Raw genomic sequence first — 17,978 nt, 5'->3', positions numbered from 1 at the left:
TTGCTTCCCAGCAGATTCCACACCCTAGCAGAGTCCTGGAGCATCCAAGATGCTAAGTGCCTAAAAGGCAGCCAAAGTAAAGGTCTGCCAGGTCGAGGGAGACGCAGGTACCTCACCAAAGCCAAGAAAAGTTACCAAGTAGTCACATTCCATCATAGAAAGCTGGGAGCGGGGCTGGAGGAGGCTGTGTGGCAGGCAGGAGACGTGACAAGAGGCCAGGCTGGAAAGGCCAGAAGGGACTTATTTGTCACCCTCAGGCATTTCTACATTATCCCAAAGGTGATGGGAGGGTGTGTGACCTGTCTGCTGCCGCGGGGCTGACCAACACAATGTGCCCCCCTCAGTGGACTGTCCATAGTCTCCCAATCACCCCCACCTTTTTTGGTTCCCTACATAGCAGTTGATTTACTGGGGATGACACTGGGCCCAGGGATTCCCATTTCAAGGGTTTGCCTGTGGAGGAAAGGATGGGCCAATCAGAAGCCTGCTCCTGGGAGCCCGAATCGGAAGTACTGGAGGAGGTCTGGACCACAGACACCAGGTGAGGACCACCGGAGCTGCTCCCATGTGTGAAGGCAAGCGCTGAAAGCAAGCCCTGAACGGACGCCCTCTGTCGATCTCCTGTCTCCCTGGGTCTGGGCCACCGCAGGCCTCCTTTCAGATTTCCATGGAAATGCATTTTCCGTACGATGTCTTAATAGAAACTCTCCTTTTCCTGAGATGCCTTGAATCAAAAATGGCTTTGCAATTCAAACAGAGGCTCGCTGAAGGATGTTTCCTCTTAAGTCTGATCTATGGAGGTTGGATTTGCCTACAGGAAAAATTAACCGCTGTGTGAATGTAATGTCAGTGAAGATAAAGAGCAGTTGCATCATCCCAGAAAGTTCGCTCTTGTCCCTCCCAATGTGTCCCCGTCCCCACGCCCTGCACACACTGATCTATGCACTTTCTGTCCCCATAGTTGTGCCTTTTCGAGATTGTCACATGAATGGAATCACGCAGTATGTAGCCTTTTGTGTCTGGCTTTTCTCACTCTGCTCACTGTGTGTGAGATTCATCTGTGTCGCTCTGTGCACCACGAGCGTCTCCTTTAAAGCTGGTTACTGTGCCGTGAGTGGACGCACCTCCTTCATTCATTCACCGGCTGACGGAAACCTGGGCGGGTCCCACTGTGGGGCAATTATGAATGAAACTGCTATGCAGGTTTTCCTGGGAAGATAAGTTTTCGTTTCTCTTGGGTAAATAACGAGAAACGAGATTGCGGGGCCATATGAAATGTGTTATAAGAAACAGCCAAACTGGTTTCAAAGTGACTTTACCGTGTGCATCTGCCCCCAAAAGGTGTGAGTGTCCCAGCGGTTCTGCGTCTCAACCAGCACTTGGTGCTGTCGGCCTCTTTAATTTCAGCCATCCCAACTGGTGTGCGAGGGTGTCTCATTCTGATTTTAACTGGCACTTTCTTCACGACAACAAATGGTGAGTGCTTTCCACGTGCTCACGTGCTGTTCATCTGCATTCTCCTCGGAAGTATACGTCTTTGGTCCAATTATTTTATTATTATTATTATTATTATTATTATTATTATTATTGCATCAATCATTTCCTTATCATTGAGTTCTAAGAGTTCTTTTTGTATTCTTGATACCAGTACTTTAGCAGGTATGTGTTTTGCAAATATATTCCACCAGACTTTTCTATTTTTTTTAACAGTATCTTTCAGAGAGCAGAAGTTTTTAATTTTGTAGGTTAACAATTATCAATTTATCCTTTTGCGGTTTGTTTCTTATGTCCCGTCTGAGAAATTCTTGCCTAACCCTAGACCACACTTTTTTTCTTTGTTTTCTCCTGGAAGTTTTATGGTTTTAAGCTCCTACATTTAGAGCTAAGTCCAACTTGAGTTAGTTTTTGTAGATGACGGGACGTGAGGGTCAAGCTTTTGTTTTGCGTACGGATGGCCGCCTGTTCCACTGGGAGATCTGAGGGGTTGGAGGGTCCCAGTTGTGTCCTAGAAAACTCGATCTGGCTTCAGTGTGGAGCCAGGAGACCAGCTGGAGACTTTTGCCGGTGGGGACGATGGAGAGTTGTGACAGAGAGGGGAGAAGAGTCTCAGCATTGGACAGAGCCCATCAGGGGCCATAGTGGGACCGGAGAAGCAAGACAGGGAGGGAGAGGAGCTGGGGGCTTGGGGGCAGAGAAGAGAGGCCCCTCCTGGGGGTCACGGGGTGGGGGGCTCAGAAGGGTAGCCTGTGCTCGTGACGTGACCACTGGCCTTTGGGGAGGTGGTCTATACTATGCTTAACATTTCTAGAAAAGGACTAAAAGTTGGAATCTTTTGCATAAAATCACACTCATTGCTTCTCTCAAAAATTAGCACATCTGGCAACAGGGGTCCCCGTACCCAGCAGTTCCCCTGGGGCTGCACTGGCCACGTGCTCACAGGTTAACACCAGGCTGCTTCTCTCTAGGGCAGGTCCTGCCAGCTGGGAGGCCAGTGCCCTGCCAACCTGCCTTGCGATGGCCAAAGGACATGGCTATCACAGCAGGGAAAAGCCCAGGTCCCCCACCCTCTCGATGCAGCTTCCTCATGAAAGCAGCCTGGGAATTAGGGTCCTCAGGGTGATACCCAGTCCTGAATCTGGGTGTCCAAACCTAGTCATGCCTCTAAAACATGAGGTCCTTGTCAGTCACTTACAGAAACTCAACGTAGCCCCTTAACTCAGTGAGAAGTTAATTGCCCACTAATATCTCCTATCATACAAACTTTACTTAGTGAAATCTATTTCCAGTCCAATACGCTTGATGGTTTTGACCAGCGACGTTCCAGAGGTAACAGGAGAATGTGAAATCAGAACAAAACCATGTAACTGGTAAAATTTATTTCGAGCTGTTGAAAGTTCGTGTTAGCCCAGCGGCCACGGTGTGCGTGCAGCCCCGGGGAATGGACGTGGTTGAGGCCGCATCTCAAACCTCATGCTGCAACTGTGAAAAGCAGGAGCTGCTTCAGTTCGTCAGCATACATTCTTTAAGAGGTTTAGTCTGCCTGCAAGTGGTGTGAGACTACACAGAAAATAGAACAGCTAATCCTGGCGATGTGCTTGATAACGGATCTGTAACTGGCACTCGTGGTGACAAGAAACCACATCCAGGTGGAGGGCGGGTGAGCGAGTGTTGGCATCCACGCTGGGGCCAGTGTTTCTGTCCGACAAGTGTGGCTGTTCCGAGTGCACAGAGAAGACCCGTGGTTGGTGGCGACGTGCAGTCCGCCCCGTGTATTCAGGTGTGAGCGCCACAGCGTCGTCCTCATTTAGTCATCGAACTGAAAGGTGGAGTGGAGGTCAGTGCAGCTGGTTCCGCAAGAAGCTCCATATTGTCCCTTCTTCTTCTGCCCCTTGCTTTTTCTGTGATCCCCTCCTCTCTTTTTCTCCTTCATCCTCAAAACAGACCCTGTTTCTTCATCCCCGGCCTCACCCCAGGCAGGTGATGGATGAGTGACGCACACGTCATGGTACCCACAGTGTCAGGCGCTTCACGTACATAGTTCAGTTAATCCTGGCAATAAAATCGAGGTCAACATTATTGTCTCAGTCTTAGAGTCAAGGAGACCTCCTTAGAAGCTACGTGACTGCTCAAGGTGACAATCAATAAGTGACCAGTAAACAGAGCCACATTCATCTGACCCAAGTCCCATCTTCTTCCACTAACCGTCTTCCCTGTCACGTTTTGGCATTTTATTATTTGCCATATAAACAGCTATATAAATGTACAGCCTAAAGGGACGTCTTTTAACGTCTCCCCTTTAGGAAAAAGGGGCTCTCGTGTATTGGGGGTTAGATGTGTGTCTATGGATCCAGTGTGGAGGGAGATATTAGAGCCTTTATTTACTCAAGTCAGGGATGTTAGCTCAGCCCACCCCCTACCTGGCCCCCGCTTTTAGGGAGGCTGAGGACGGGGCTGGGGTGCTAGCTTGGGAATTCTGCCATCTGAGACCAGAGCCACCCAGCAACAGGCAGTGGGAGCAGCAGTCCCTACAGAGGCTGGAGCTGGGTTGCCGCTAACACAGCCAGGCAGTGTATCTAGAAAATCCACCAGAGGTAGGAGACTTGCAGGGGGGTGGCCCTCACTGGGGCTAGACTCCAGGTGACATTCAAAAAGCAGTCATAGGACAAATGGATGGAAGGAGCTGCAAGGTGCGGTCAAGGGCAGAAGAGCAGGGCGGTACCCAGTGCCTGGGCAAGGATGAGACTGGGCTTTGGTCCAGCAGGAAGTGGGGCAGGAGGTCAAGTCTTGCACACAGGAAAAGGCGGACGACACCCCATGGCCAGAACGGGGACTCAGGTCTACACAGGACCTGTGTCCCCAGCCCCACCAATGGGCCCCTTAGGACAAGACTTCTGCAGGGTTTGAGGAGGGTAGAAGGACACGTGGAAGCTGCAGCGGCTGTGTGTTGAGAGCATCTACCCGTCAATGGGTGTGGAGGACGGTTTAAGTCTGCAAGCACCTCGTTCAGGTAACAAACACCGATAAACGCTCTCTGCGAGCACCACCTGACTGAATGGCGTTGAAAAGGCAGTTCGGAGGATGGCCTTTGAGAGTCTACCAAGGCTTCCTTAAGGAGGGGGGGGAGGAGGATGGGAATCCGGGGAGGAGGCACCCTCGCAGGGAGGGCTGCACAGCCACGGCCACCTGGGGCTCCAGGCGAGCAGGCAGCACGTCAGCAGTTGGGAGCACCCACGTTTGCATGTCACTTACTCTGCTGGGGGCTATTCTGGCAGGGTCCAGCGGGAACTTGGGAAGCAGGGACTGCCACCCACTGAGGCAGCTGTCCCAGTGTCCAAGTGGGTGCACAGACTGGGCTCCATGTCTGTTCTGGTCAAGAACTCATGCTTTGGAGTCAGACAGACCTGGGTTCCAACTCTAATTATGCATCTGATTCATTGTGTGATTTGGGACAAATTACACAGCCCCTGTAAACTCAGTTTCCTCAGCTGTCAAGTCACGATAATGATTCTTACCTCATACGGTGGTTTAGTGGATTTTTATTTTTTCCTTAATTTTGCCCAGTGTTTCAATATTCTACTGTAAACTTAGCAGCATGAAACAACACTACTGGGTCATGTTTGCAGTCCTGCAGCTCCGTGATTCAGACGTGGCAGTGCCTGCACAGCTGGCCACCTCTTCTCTGCCACGTCTGGTGATCAGAGTAACCAGCGCCTGTCCTAGTGAGGCTGCGGGAGGTTTAGGCGGGGACATGGGAACAAGTCAGACCGAAGACAAGTAAGCGGAAGGCAGCTCAGTGGGGGTCTAGAAACGGCGCCCTTTCTTTGTGGGACACAGGCTATGAATGAAAAACGGAGGAGTCTCCATGGTCTCGGCAACCTTCTGGGGTCCCAGGGGCGGCCCTGCCATTGATAAACGCTGGGGACTGCACCCCTGTGGGAGCAGTCAGGACACGCTGGGGAGCCTCACGACCCTGGGCCATTGCTCTCCGTGCCCCCCGGCCAGAAGGATGGTCCCACCTGGTGTGGCCCTCTGTGCTCTCCTCCCAGGGGGGAGGGAGAGCTCAGAACAGCAGCCTGGTGAGTCGGATGACAATGTCCAAGGACTGTACCTTTCGACCTCCTGCATGGGACAGGACAGCCTGTCCCCACCCCCCATTATGTTGACAGGTCCTTGAAAGGGACGTGCAGGGCTGCCTGCAAGGTGAGCTCTGAGCTGGGCCCCCTAATCCCGCGTTCCCTAGGGGAGCTCACACAGCCCTGGTGACACCTATCCAGCTCAGAGGCAGATGCAGGGGAAGGACGGGACTTTGGTGGATAAAAACCAAAGAAAGAAAAAGAGAAAGCAATGCTGCATGACACTGAGCATGTCTTCTTATTGCCACCCATTTCATGTAAACTTCCCTTGTGTTCGCATGTTTACAGGGAAGAGTTAAAAATACTGAAAAGGCCAACTACTTATGCAAGGTTGTGATCACAAAATACGGTGAAAGCTGCTGGCAAGTGCCGTCCAACGGAAAGGCAGGGATCTTCAATATGGGAAGCAGTGCGTCAAACCTTAGTAACAGTGTGTGACAAGTTTCAACTTGTTCAGTGCAGTCAGTCAGCTGTGAGCGACGGTTGAGAGACGTTGTGTTTTAAACTGTGCCATAAATCACCCTCCATCATGACAACGCTCCGTGTCACACACATCGTTTCTGGTACGGCAGTTTGTCAAATGAAGCCATTACGGTGTGTCCTCATCCACTTTATTCACTGGATCTGGCACCGTGTGACTTCTGGCTCTTCCCCAAAGTCAGAATGATTCAGGACATCGAGGCAGCCATGACAGCGCAACTAGAGACACTCACGAAAGAGGACTTTCAGAACTGCTTCAGAAAGATGCAGTTGAATGCAAGAACGTTGGAATGAGTATATTTGAAGTGAGGGGGAGTATTTTGAGGGGGGTTCATGGCAATGTGTCTTTGACTGTAATAATTTTTTTTAATTTAAACATTCACTGTATTTTTTGATCACACCTCGTATAACCTTTTGCTTTTTCCCAGTATGTGTGATGGGTCTGTTTCTATTTCCATCCCAGGAGGGACTTGGGGACTCTGTTTCGTCCTAGCTGCTTGCAGGCACCCTTCTCTTCCAGTCACACCTCCACAGGCACGTCTTGTGGGGCATCTGATCCATTCCAATTTGTGTGCTTCTATGAATAGCACCACAATAAACAGCCCAGGGCAAGCTGCCTTTAAAAAATTTCCTTTACACGTCTCCTTAAACTATGACTGTTTGCCTCCCTTTCCTTTGTAAGCGTCAAGGAAGAAAAGGTTTACTTGAGTCACCCTGGACGAAGGGCTGTCCTGCGGGACCATGCCTGTAGCAAGAGGCAGAGGCCACGCTGGGCAGCCAGGCAGAGGCTCCCTTGAACTGCAGGCTTCTCCTGCCCCTCCTGCCTGCTCCTGGCACCTGCCCACGTGCGTCCTCTGCCCTGGTGACTGGCGTTCTTTGGGATACCATGGCTCCTTCAGCACTGACCAGCCAGTTACCCCACATTTCCATTTCTGTTGCCAGCAGGCTCTGTCCGAGATTCCAGAGGTCTAGAGAGCATGCTGGGGCTGGCTCGGGACATGCAGAGCCTCTGCGAGGACACCCGCAGGGCCGGACCAGGCTGGGAGCTCGGGGGAGCGGTACCAAGAACTTGAGAGAGTACAGTGTTCCTGAGAAATCCACAGCATGTGAGTTCTGTGAGAGCTCAGGGGAGAACTGCAGTGCAAAGGACAGAAGGCAAACTGTCAGGGTGTGCATCAGGGAGGGAGAGAGCAAAATGGAGGGAGGCACACAGGGGAGGGAGAGACCGAGGGGCCCTGGGGAGGACAGGAGAACCAGGCTGCCTGGTATCCCTGGGCCTCTGCCCCCTGTTCTCATCACATAATCCTCCCAGCGTCATTCCTAGCCCTCCGATGCCGCCCTTCCCACCGGCTCCATGATGACTGCTCGTCAGCACCTGGCCACAGCTCCACGTCTACCAGAAATTCTGGCTTGCGTGCCCTGCACACACTTGAAACTCAGCATGTCCAGTACGGAGCTTGTCATTACTTGGAAAACCTGACCTTCTTGTGGTCAGTGGTGGCATGACTGCCCACTCAGACACCCAGGAGGACACAGGTGACCCATCTCCCCCTACACTGAGCAGAGCAGTGCTTCTCAAAGGGTGGTCCCTGGACCTGCTGCAGATGTTCTAGAAATGCAGTCTCTGGGCCTCCCAGCCAGGCTGAACGAATCAGACACTTGGGATGGGTGAGCCATCCGTGTTCTAACCCAGTCTGGCCCGCTGACCTTGGAGAACCAGGGACTTAGCCACAGGAAGACCCAAGACTCAATTCAGACACTCTGGATCTGCCTGAACCCCAGCTTTCATGCCCCCAAGTCTGTTATGAGTGAATCTTTGCTTAATGGCCCTCTTGCCCCTGTCGTCAGAGCTCTGGGGCTCACCTTTTTACACCAACACCTACTCTGTGTCTGGCGGGGGTGGGGGTGGGGGGCTGAGTGCGGCCCATGGGCTCTATGCTGCCGTGGACTGCTGTCATGGTCTCGACTGAACCATTAACTGAACGTACGAGAGGTCCTGATGTGTGTGAAACATGGGACCACTTCCCGGGGTCCTCACTTTCTTGGGCTGTGCAGCTGCTGGCGAGGGAAGGTGACAACAGCTGGCACGTACATAGGGACCTTTTTAGGAGAGCATATCCCTATGGCACTTCCAGTCCCTCAAGGCTCCAGTGCGTTTCCTGGTACAGATTCTATGGACTGACATTGTCTTTGATATTTACTCACACCACATTTATGTCCATTTAAAAAAGTTACATGCACAGTGCACTTGTCCCAGGCCCTGAGGAGATGGCTCTGTTGGCAGCGGCCCTCACGGCCCTGGACCTCAGCTGTGACATGGCTTCCTCACTCTTTACCTGGGAGGGTCCCTGGGAGCCTTCACCACGCCGAGAGCTGCTGACACAGCACAAGGTACGATTGCAAATAGCAAATGACCGAGTGGAAGTATGTGGGGATTAGCTGTAACTAGATACACTTGAAACCTCTCAACCTTTTTCTTATTTCAGGGTCATACTAACTCATTTCACCAACAAACCTATTGCGCAGGGACTGGGGCCCTGAAGTGTGGGACGAGGCCACACCTCTCTTCCCTGCCAAAGCTGGTTGGACTAAGGACAGTCACCTGGCCCTTGGGAGCCAATCAGAGGCTAGGGAGTGAGCGATGACATAGCCTGGCATGACACAGTGTCCCGTCCCTCCAATTCTTGCCTTAGAGCATCTGTTTGGGAAATATGGAGAGACTGACCTAGTTTGCAGTGAGGGTGGCAGGCAAAACAATGTCACGAGATAATATATGAGTAAGCAGGAGAAAACAAATGATAGAGGAAAGTACAGATTTGCTGAGAGGCAAAGGTACCCCCCGGACCCCCTCAAAAAAGTGTGCGATGAGAGAGGGGAGTGGGAAGGGTTGGCCGCTGGCGGGGTCTGCTGGCTCTGGCGGCTTCCTTCCCCGCTGGATCCACACGTATCCTCCTGTCCCCCAGCCCACTGGACTGAGCCTGCTCTTTGCAACTAAGGGAAGGTGGGCTAAGCCAGGCTTGGGGTTTATTAATACTGCAAGTACTTTCTGGAGAAGAGTTTTATTGCCATCTGTAGGAAAGGCAACAGCACTGCCGGGTCCAAGCTCATTCTTTCAAGCTGGTCAGTCTTGGGCGGGTTCTTTAAGTTCCCTGACCAGGTGCTCACGGTTCCTGAAGTACAGTAAGTGTTAGCTACTCCCAGCCCGCTCTTCCCTCCACATCCAGCCTTCCCGTTGTTATTCACAGGACTCCTGAAATCCAACTGATTTTATCTCCTTAGTTGCCTGGATCTAGTGTGATAGAGCGTGTGAAAGGGCTTTATAAACTATAAAGTGCTGCCTAAATTTGTTGTTTTTGAAGTGAGATTCCAACCAGCAGGGTTAGCATTTCTTGGGAACCCAGGCCCCACCCCAGACCTCCTGACTGGGAAATGGGGGGCACGACCTTGATGATCTTGCTCTGACAAGCCCTCCATGAGGGAGACTCTCCCCGACTTTACAGGAGCTATGGGTTTGTTCTGTGGGAACCGAACTTTCTCCACCACATCCCACCAGTTTGCTTGATCAATGACCTGGGGTAATTGTTAAAAATAGATTGGTGATCCCCACCCTAAACTGGGGGCTCCCACAAGAGAGGCAAGGGAGTCCTAGCCATCAGCCTGTGACACACACACACATGAAAATCCAGCCCCAGAGAGCGAGCTCCCAGAGCCAAAGGCCTATCTGTCCAAGCCTCGCAGAGCGTGCCGCAGTTGGAGCCCTGAAACCAGGGCCCTGGATGGCCCAGGAATCTCACAGCCCTTTGCCCTGAGTCCCCACCCTCAGGTGACCAGAAGCCACTTGTCCTTCTCCCAAGAAGGGAAAGGCAGCAGCATCCCCTGGAGTGCAGGGCTGCCCTCTGTCTGGCGGCGCAGGCAGGAAGAGGCCAGCCAGCTTCAATAGCCACCTGCAGCCCACAGCACCTTACTGCCAAGTCCCAGACCCTTTGGGGATGAACCCAGCTGTTTCCCTGTCCTGCTCTCCCCACGCACACGGAGGAAACCCTCTCCTTCCCACAATAGCACTTGCTGCAAGGAGCAGAGAGAAATTCCTAGTAATCCATAGTGTTGCTCTCCATGAGTTCACAATAAGATGGGTACAAAATTGCCCACCAAGTGGCCAAGCACCCCCAAGTCATTGACTGTCACTCCAGCACGAAATGCTTGGGACCTGGTAAGATATAAAGGGCCTGGGGGCAGCCTTGCTGGACACTCACACTGGACAGAGCCAGCACTCCCCCCTGCTATAATTGTACGCTTCCCTCTCACCTACGAGGCTGGTTAGCAAAGTCTAAGTATTGCTCTGGCGTCATTGGCTAGTCTCAAAATCACACTGGCCACCACGACAGGACGCGTGCCTAAGGGAACGAGAACCGAGAGTCCGAACACTATGTGGACAGACTGTGTGCGTGGTGAGGCAGCGCTTGCTCTGTCCTCTGTCCAATGGGTCTGGCCACGTTGATCCCCAATCTTTATTGCGTATGCATCATGTGAAAAGGTTATTAAAATAAAAATTCTGATTCAGAGCTTTGGAGTAGGACCCGAGATTCTGAATCTCTACAATGCTGTGTGGACCACGCACTGAGTAGTAATGTCAAAAAATTACTGCCCCCAATTTATAGAAAAAGAGAAAAAAGAAAAACGAAACACAGAAGCGGAAGTTCAGAAATGTTAGTGGTCTTTCCCACCGTCTCTCAAAGCGCCACAGGAAACCAGGATTGCAGACGAGCTCTCCGAGTCCAAGTGTTGAGTCTCCCCCAACAGGAAGACGCGAGCTATGGCGCGAGGCTGCTCCACCTCACGGGTCTGAGGACCGACGTCAGCCCTGGGCTACTTTCCTCTCCTCGCCTCTGTGACTTTTTGCCTTACCTTTAACTCTGACATTAGTTCTAAACCCTAGGAGACATCTGCGTTTGTTGTTATTTAAATGATTATCTTTTAAAGAGTTTTTACAAACCAGAATAAGAAAAGAGCTTTTAAATTGACCCACATATTTATTTCTGACGCTCTTTTATGCCTTTGAGGAGACACAAATTTCCATTTGATGTCATTTTCCTTCTGCCTGAAGCGAGGACACGTTCTGGCTCTGCTGGCGGTGAGTGCTGGGAAAGTGTTTTTTATGTCTGGAAGTTTTTATTTGCCTTCTTTTTTGAAAGATATTTTCACTAGGCATGGATTCTATGGGGAGTTTTTGTGTCAGTACTTTGAAGATGTTGCTCGTTTCATTTTTCGGTTTAAATGTATTAGAAAATCATACCATCTATTGATTTGGAAGATGGCATTTTGCACTTACATTTGATTTGGGTGTGTTTACTATTCTTAGGTTACACTTTAGAATATACCAACAAAACTCTGGATTAGAATTCGGAGGAGCTAGGGACAGGTGCCTGAGCTTCCCCCTGTAGATCCGCACTCCCTTCAGGGCTTGGCACACCCACCCCCTCCACAACACGCATCATCCTTAACAGCTCATGCTCAACAAGATGCAATCAACCGCCTCAAACACTCCCCGTCTCAGACCTTGGACCAGGGATGGGAAGTAAGAAAACCTTCGGTACAAATCAGAGGACAAACGCCGGCGTCCTCGGGGAAGAACATGGCCCCAAAGTGTGGACTGTATGCTCTGCTTAAATGGCCCCCTTGCTTCTACACATTTGCTCGCTGGCTTCTGAAGACACATGACCTGGCTACTGAGCGGAGGCTGTTTGCTGAGGAAGCCCCCAAAGGGGGAGGTTCACTCAAAGGGGGTCTGTTTGCTGTTGTACTGAGGCAGACGGAGGACTCCTGTCCCCATTTTTCTTCAAGGGCTGTGGTTTTCATGTCCCCACTCCGTTAGCAGCTGGGGCTAAGCTTCCCCTTGGCTGGTGGGTATGGTCTTCCAGAGATCTCTGATGGAGTGCCCTCCAGCTGCCCTGGCTGGCCCACACCTGCCCCTTCTCACGCTCACCTGTCGCTCCTCTCCCGCCCTGGGTTAGGTCCCCCTCTGGGCTCCCACCAGTCCTTTGAGCACCGCTCATTATGCATGTTTTGTGTCCTTACTTGATCTTTCATGGGTGAAGAGAAATGAATTAAAGTTGGCTGTGTTTCTCTCGATGCTCATATAGCTTCTATGCTGGTTGCTTTATGAATTTCGATGTTATGTTTCTTGGTACATACATATTCATCAAAGCTAGATTTATTGTGTACGGCACGCTTATCATTGAAAAGCGGCCCTCTTAATATGTCTTCTCAACTCTTCTGTATGTTTAAGGACTCTTACAACAACAAGAGTTGTTGAATCTAGTTGAATGATATTCAGATCTTGTTTTTTTTCTTTTTCTATTCTTTCCACTTCTCTATAGGTCTGAAAATTTTCAAATTGAAAGGCCAGGGTGTGGAAAGATGGCAACGTGAAAGATGCTCAGACTGCGTGTTCAACACGAGAATCCTGTGGCTTTGCAGGCGGGGGCAGCGTCAGGGCTTCAGTCTCACAAGATCTGAGATTGAGTCGTGGGTCTGCTCCTCACACAGGAAACTGGATTTCCTTGAGTCCTAGTTCCTGCCTTGAAATGGGAGCTTGCAGTCATTGATAGAGCATGTGTGAAAATGGCAGGTATACAGTCACTTCCCAATACAAGTAGCTTTTCAATTTTATGGGGGGCAATGTTATAATAAATGCACAACCAGGGTTTCTAGACTCAAAAGACCTGAATTCAAATCCCAGATCTGGCCACTTGCCCAGCCACCAAGTGCAAACAACCTGACCTCTTTTGGGTCCAGTTCTTCCTCTGTAAAATCATACATGCCTTGGAGAATTGCTCTGGGGACCAACAGTAACAACGTACACAAACTGGCCGGCTGAGAGGAGAAGACATTATTGTTACAAGAGACCAGTGTATTTATTTACAAAACACCTAATATAGTCCTCACCATGTGCCAGGCACTATTCTAAGTACTTTTTAAATATTAGCTCAACGAAATCCCTTAACAATCCTACACGTACGGCAATAATCTTAGTTGTACTTATGAGGAAACAGGTACAGAGAGATAATGACTTTGCCCAAAGTCACAGCTGGTGAGTGAGAGGTTGGGTCCTGTCCACGTGGGCCTGGCTCCTCTCTGCTGCTGTCTCTCAATATAAATACTAAGGAAGAAACATCCTATTTTCTAGGGAGTATCTTGCCATGCTGAATACTTGACTAGCTAGTTAGGATCATTTTGACAAAGTCTATATTTATATTTTATTATATTTTTTGGATTTTACAGAATATTACATCAATAACTTAACTTCTCTAGCAATTCTGGCAATCAATCAACCAGTCTGTCCGTCCACCCACCCCTGAAAAAAGAGAAAAACACACAATAACAGCAAGGTCTTCCTGGTGGATGACAGAGTGAACTTAGGCCAGCCAGAAAATATTCTTCCCAAACTATCACGTGGTAGAAAATGTACAGTGCAAAGGAGAAGCTACTGCCCCCCAAAGCAGGTGTTTACACACCAACGTGCCCATCAACATGAGAACGGCCCTTACAAGGCGAGAGAGGACACAGCAGACGGGCAGCTGGGAGATACAAGGGTCTTTTCTGTGAAGCAACTACAGGGCTGTGTTCTCTTCTACCCAAAGTCCAGCGCCTTTTTTTTCAAATTAAGAGGAAAGATTATCTTCTTCTATTAGAAATAAACAGTCTGTGCTAGACCAGATGGACAGAATTGCACTTGTATGTTCCCTCTGACACATGAGGGCTACTCAGCGATTGTCTTAATTAGGGGACATTCCAAATTTTGATAACTGAACATGAAAGACAGGAGAGGGAATGTCATTTTAGTGTCTGATATTTCCAGAAGGGCACAGCCACTCTTCAACACCTAGACTAACAAAACAAACCTAAACGGCAACAACAAAAAAACCACACACAATAAAATCAATAACTGTGTGAGGTGACGGGTTAACTGGCCTTATTAGGGTAGTCATTTCACAATATAATACATGTATTAAATCATTGCACTGTCCACCTTGAATTACACAATGTTATATGTCAAAGCCTCAGATTTAGAGGTGATTAAAACAAACACATATTACATCCACCACAATGTTATATGTCAATTATATCTCAATAAAGCTTCGGGGGACAAGATCAAAGAAATACAGGGGGAAAAATCTTGTGTGTGAATCAGGCTGCTTTGGACCCCAGTAACCTCCTCGTAACATCCAGTAATTGTGTGGGAAGTGAGCACCCTACGTCGGCACTCAGTGAAGAAGGAGGCAGGACAAGTATTGGTGTAGACGTACAAATTGCTACGTATCCCACCCAAAGCACCTGGGGGGCTTCCTGCAGCATCATCGTAGGGAAGGTCCTTTCAGGGTTTCCAGGCTGAGTCATCTCAGACACGACCATCACGTCACCTCCAGTTAGAGGAGAAAAGCTGTCTTTGGCTGCTCCCAGGGGAACACACTGTATTTTTAAAGGGTGACAAAGTATTCAACCAACAAACACCAAAAAAAGGATTTTGAGCTTACAGGAGGTTAGTAGGAGACCCTGCCTTGTGGAAATAGAAAAGGACAGTGAAGCTGACGCCTCCGGTGGCAGGCACACAGACGATGGGCGTCAGGCATGGCCCTCGCTTGCAGGCAGGCTTGTCCCCCAGCCCACTGGGACGGGGTCTGACACTAGCATTTGGGATCAGCTTAGAAAAAGCATTAGAAAAAGAGGAGAAGATTCTTTGGTCAAAACTACGGAAAAGAAGACAAAACGACTCGGAGCCTGTAATTTCCACCCACAGTAAGTTATTTGGATAAGGCCTTACTGTCATAACCAGACTAAAGTCACTAAAAATAAAGGGCCCCTGCAAGTACGTCACCAGTTTGACCACTGGTTCTCTGTGAAAGGAGCCGGGATGTTAGGGGCCTCTGCGGAGTGCAGCCCCAGATCAGAAGCTGTTGGCTTTTGTGGAAATTTATTGCAGGAGATTTATCGACTCGTGAGATAAATATTGACCAAGCCAAAGTCAAGGTTACTGCTTATCTTCAGAAATAATAAATCCTGGGATTCTCAGTGACACAAAGTCAACATGCGCTTTGCTGCCTAAATTCCACAAGAAGAGTTTCACGAGAACCTCTGTCAGTCTCCTGTCATGACCACGAGATGCATGTGCAGGCCTGCTAGGAACCCGTCCTGTTCACCCCTGGGGGACTCACCGGGCAGCCCCAGTTTCCCCTGCAATGCGATCTCTCATCCAACCAGTGGGCTATGGGTGGTCCTCTGCCGTTACTGCTGCCAGTAAGAAGAGTCTAGATTTTCTCATCCCAGGCATGAGGCAGAATGCGCCCATGTATTCCTGACAACTGCTACATTTGGGGATAAAAGATGTTACTTTTCATATACGCAACAAATGGATTCTAGCAAAGTTGAAGGAAAAGTAAAAGAAAAAACACAGGGCCTTGGTGGCAAGGAACCTGCTTCCTGGGACTGGGTCCTCTTCTACGTTTGTGGTGTCAATGCAGCCATGAGCTCTCATTGATTGGTTATTCACTCGAGTATGCGACTGCACCCGTCACCAGTCACCAGTCACCAGAGTAGGCACTCGGTGCTCTGGGAAAATCGGTAGAGATGCAGGAAAATGGAAAAGCACAGCATCTGCCCTTCAGAAGCTTTTCTCCAGGGAGCCGCGGTACCGGGCAGGGGGCAAGGATCTCAGCTGTGCCACAGCCAGCCATGCGGTCCCCGCCCTTAATCTGGGTCGTAGAATTCTTGGTCCTTGTGGATTCAGGCGGACAAATCTGGGAGGGCCTTTGCTCGCAGCCTGCCTGGCAGCCCTGACAGAATCTTGGGCCAGCTCCCCGGCCGTGATCTGTTACATCCTCCCTGTGATACCAGGTTCCCCTAAGTGCCTTCCCAGTCCTATCTCAACACAGCAGCCACTCTGCAGATCTCTGCCTCTGCATCACGTGGCCTCCTGCCCTGTGGTATCTGGGGTGCCCGCCCCTCTTCTTTTAAGGACACAGTCATGGCATTAGGGCCCACCCTATTCCAGTCTGGCCTAACCTTAGCGTGATTACATCTGCAAGGATTGTATCTCTGAATAACGTCACATTCACAGGCACGGGGGTCAGGGCTTGGGCATATCTTTGGGAGGGCATACTCCAGCCCACCACCACACTCAGACTGCCATCTGACCTGCAGGCTCTGGCCCTCAGGGTCCCTGGTCTCCTGGCTCCTCCTCCCTTCCCAGCATCCTCTCGGGTTCCCCTCCCCCACAACACAGACACACACCGTTGGTGACCAATCCGTGATTCCTTGTTTCCAGGAGGCCTGACTCATTCCCACCCCGGAGCTTCTCTCTCGCTTTTCTCTCTGCCTGCGCCATTCTTCCTGGTCCTCAGGCTGACTTCTCCTCCAGGGCTGTGCTCAGGGCCTTTCTTGGCCACTCTACCTGAGGGCACCTGCCACTTCCTACCTGCCACGTGACTCTGCTGGCTGCCTCGGCTCACCTCTACCAGAAGTGGTTTTTAAAAATCTGTTCTCTTATTTAGGACCCGTCTCCTCCACTAGAATATAGTTTCCGAAGAGCAGGGACCTTCCTGTTTTATCTCCAGCTGCTAGAACAGAGTGAACGCCCAGCAGCATTTGTGGAACACATGAGCAGTAGGTTGGTTTCCTGCACGACAGCCCTGAGGTGGGAGTGTAGGCATCTCTGTCAGCAGGGCGCTGACTCTGATTCCTGACGACGTTTTCCTGGCCTTTCCGGGCCTCTGTCACACAGCTCCGACACTGTGGCTTTGTACCCCCCACATGGAACGTCTGTCTTCTGAAGCTTCATGAACGGCAGGTTTTCAGGAAATTTTGGCAGTTCACACACAGGCATTTTTGGCATTGAATTTTTGTTTTAAATATTGATGAGAACATGCATTAAGATTTTTTTTTAGTTGCCTTCTGCTTATTGTTTTTGAGATTTTATTTCACCTTTCACATCTGTGGGCTCAGTCCCTTTCTGGAGTTTTATTCTCCCAATCATAACAAAGCGATCCAGGACTACTGTTTCTCTATCTAGACTATAGCTGGCACTTTTCCTGCAAAGGGCCACTTAGTAAATATCTTAGGCTCTGTGGGTCACGGCCTGGGTCCCAACTGCTCGCCAGTCACAGATAACATGTAAATCAGTGCACATGGGCGTGTTTCAATAAAACTTTATTTATGGATACCGAAATTTGAATTAGGTATAATTTTCATATATCACACAATTTACTCTCCTTATTCATTTTTTGAATTTTTACCCCAACTATTTAAACATGTGAGAAACACTCTTAGCTCACAGGCTATGTGAGAACAAGTGACGGACAGGTTTGTCACCTACGGGGGTAGAAAGTCCCCACGGCCATGAATTTCACTGTGAGAATTAGCACAACCTTTAACCAACAGCACAAACATGGCACATGACAGCCATTAATAAATGGTTGCTATGAGAGTGGAAAACAGGTGCTTTTCACGACATGAGCCAGGAGACTGAGGGCCCAGTGCACTTTCCTTGGGTGTAATTTTAAGTCTGTTGTGTTGGCACTCACTCGCCGCCTGAGACATCAAGTGGTTTTCCTGATTCACTCTGGGACGAACAGAATTTGTCCTCTTCATACTTTCCGTCACTTTATTTCACTTTTTTCTGCTCTTCCTCCTCCAAAGTACTCAAATTAGGCTGCCTGTGCTTTTCTCCCAGAAATCACCAGCATTGTGGGAGCCTGTGTCTCCTGTGGCTGCCACCTCACACCATCACCGCTTGTATTGACATCACTTCCTGGTAGAAGGTATCATTTCCTGGGAAAAGGCTCTCCCTGCAGCTCAGCATCACCTGCCTCC

This window comes from Rhinolophus sinicus, linkage group LG09, assembly GCF_036562045.2.
Source record: "Rhinolophus sinicus isolate RSC01 linkage group LG09, ASM3656204v1, whole genome shotgun sequence".
Classification (NCBI taxonomy): Eukaryota; Metazoa; Chordata; class Mammalia; order Chiroptera; family Rhinolophidae; genus Rhinolophus; species Rhinolophus sinicus.
The sequence above is the reverse complement of the archived record's forward strand: the minus strand, read 5'-3'. Positions refer to the sequence as shown.